The sequence below is a fragment of the Aplysia californica genome, unplaced genomic scaffold (assembly GCF_000002075.1).
Source record: "Aplysia californica isolate F4 #8 unplaced genomic scaffold, AplCal3.0 scaffold00253, whole genome shotgun sequence".
Classification (NCBI taxonomy): domain Eukaryota; kingdom Metazoa; phylum Mollusca; class Gastropoda; order Aplysiida; family Aplysiidae; genus Aplysia; species Aplysia californica.
This window is the reverse complement of record NW_004797523.1, coordinates 485,574-488,851: the sequence shown is the minus strand read 5'-3', so window position 1 is coordinate 488,851 and position 3,278 is coordinate 485,574.

The following is a 3,278-nucleotide window of genomic DNA, read 5'->3' as shown; positions in this document are numbered from 1 at the left end:
AGAATACATGTTGCTGTCTCAGCTTTCCTTCTAGCTGGAAATTTATAGCAAACCGTTATATATGATAACCTCCACTCTCCTCTTCCCCCTTCATTTTTCTCTTCCTGAGTAGTTGTAATAGTGTATAGTGGATATTGCGGGTTTTGTGGTTATTTCATGAACGTCTATGTTTTTCTGAAAAAAATTCATAAATAAAGCGGATATTTTCACTGTGCGGTGTCATCATGGGACCTCTCTGAACTGCATATGAGTCTTGACGGCGGCAAAATGGAGTTTACCAGTGATTCACAATTGGATTACCTCTTTGGATTACTTCTTTTGGATTATATGAAGTGGACATTTATTCACTTATGACTTGGTGAGTGTAAAATGAATGTTGTTGTCAGTTCATCTTTTCTCGTCTCACAGTTCACTATACACACCCTATCTCTGAACACAATCATCAAACTGCCTATCTGTTGATGTCATATGATAGTCCACTCAATTCCCTGCGAATTGATATCAGACATGTTATACTTTATCCTGTAAACATGGATGGGAAAGGGGATTTTCCGACCCACCATTGTATTCTTGTCGCGACCCTAAAAATATCTGCGTCCAAACTAAGAAAATTGCGCGGAGTGAAAGAGTTAAGCAATTTTTCTTGATTTTTTAAAATTTTGCTCAACATTTTTAAATTAATGTCCATTTAAAAACACTTTCATATGTGGATTTTACTGAAAAACGATCAAATTTGCATTTTCCAGCTTTGGTAGTCACCAAACTTTGAGGGTATTTTCTCATTAATTTTTCTTCTGAAGCCAAGTAACACCATTTCTTTCAACTGCAAATATTTCGACTCCTTTTCAAGATAGATGTGCAATTTTTTCAACGAAAGCAAAATAAATGAACAAACTTTATGATAGTACAAATTACCCTACATGCCCAAAAATTGACTCGCACCTGATTCGCCTGATCCCACCCCGCAATAGCATAAATCTCGACTCCTATTCAAGATAGATGCGTATTTTGTTCCATCAAATGCAGGACAAGTGAGCAGGCTTTTTCGATGATACCATTAACGCCACAAGCCCAAAAATTCGCGAGCGCCTGATTCCACCGCATTGTGACACAGATTTACAATGGAAGGAGGTTACGGAAAATAATGTCGTTTTCTTCTATCTAATAATTTTGACGAGCGCTTGATTTCACCACGCACGATCCAGCACATTTCTACAAAATAATCATCCGTTCTGTAGGCTCTAAACATTATTCCCATTTTGATCTGTTCTTGAACTTATACTCGAAACATTCTTTTTAACAAAATTAAATTTTATTTTTTAATTTTTTAAGGAGACCGAACTTTTGAGAGACAACGGCTGAAGGGTATTTTTTAAAATCCCCCGACAGACAAAATTTTTGACGGACGAAAGCTGAAGAGTAGCACTATGCTCAGGCTTAGCCTTATCTTCCTTGCCGCTTGCATCGTCTGCCTGGCCCATGGCGGTTGCGGCCGATGGCAAAACCAATGGGATCAGCCACATAGATTTACGTGTCCCAGAGGGCAATACGTCAACTCCGTGAGAAGTATCCATCACAACAGAAAGGAAGACAGGCGATGGAGGATTGGCTGCGGGGGTAGACGCGTGACCGGACACTGTCGGTGGAGCGGTAAGTACAGAGTAGTGGTTGAACGATTATTTGTTTTTAGTTAGCTTTAGTAGAGGTTTTACGGCTCTCGCAACTGCATAAGGTCATATGTGCGCTAGAAGATTAGTAGAGGTGTTACAAGAGAGTAACAAACATATAAAAAACAAGAAGGGGAGATAAGGACGATAGATGTTTGATAGGAAAGAAGAAGCAAACCACACCAGAGAACCTGCCAATAACCCACCGATTATTTGTGAAGCGCGCTGACAAACTGAGTTACTTTTCGGATTCAGGCCCGATAGAAATCGTTATCACACGCTTATAGGTGAAGTTGTTGTTTTTTTTTACAATTTATAAATAACAAATAATAAAAAGGCCTGTTATACTAACAGAATATGGCTTTAATAGATTATCTACAAATTTTATCCTGGGGCTGATTTTTGACCAATATCTCCGAGTTGAATTCTCGCTGCGAAAAGTTACTCATTTTGTCAGCAGTTCGTCTCACATTAATTGTCTTTTTTCGAAGGTCCTTCGGAAGTAAGAAAATTAAAATGTCACCTACATTCAGTAGGTGACTGGGAAAAAAAGAAGAACATTAGAATGTCACTTGTGTTCGGTGGGTGATCTGGGAAAAAAACCCCAACTAGCTGTCACTTTTAAGTAAATTATTAGATTAGGAAAATTAAAATTTTACTTTAATTCAGCAGGTAAAAAAAATGAAATTTTACTTTTATTCAGGAGGTAATTCAGAAAAAAAAGAAAATTAAGCTGACAAAACGCTTTTTTTTCGTTTTAGCAACAAATATTTTTCTTTGCCTGATCAGTTACTTTACTCGTGCGAAAAAAAAAATCGAAGTGAAACTGTTACTAGTTTTTGAATAAATTCGAATTCAACTTTCGGAAGAACTCTTTTTTCAATGGTTATGTTGACACAAAAAATCAGCTCTTTTTCTCGAAAATGCTGTGAAGAAAAGAAGGCGGTTTGTCAGCTTACGGCACATTATCATATCTCTTGAATAAAAGTGGACATTTTTGGCTTTGAAAGAGGAGGGTCTCGCTTGGTTTCAGAATTTGCAAGAAAATGCCGCCAAAGTTTAATGATTTCCATAGCTGAAGAGTCCTTGCAGACTGGGAATTTGCATTTTTTTTTCACTAAATCAACGTTTTTCCGTTATATTCCACACATATAGTATAATATGAGCTTTTGAATCGACATAAAAGTCGTTGAGCCAAAAAATAAAATCAACAGAATTTGATACATATTGTCGAACCGTCAGAAAAATCCTGGTATCTCTGATTTCACTATTTTGACAAGCGCCTGAATTCACCGCGATGCCTCACATTTTATTTAGTTGTCTTCTATCACGACGCATAGAGAACCGACTTTTTCTTTGAAAAACTATCTTATTTCGGTTTTTCTCCTTTCTTTTTTTTCACCTATCCTTTTTTTTCTTTTGCCTCGTCTCTTTTCTTCTCTTGTCTTCTCTTTTCTTCTCTTTTCTTCTCTTGTCTTCTCTTGTCTTTTTTCCCTCTTACCTCCGTTCTTTTTTAAATTTCCTTTTCTTGTCTTAAATTCTTGATAATTTAAACATAATTTCTTACTTTCTCCCAACCCCCACTCCCCCCCCCAATCTCCCCAACGGTTG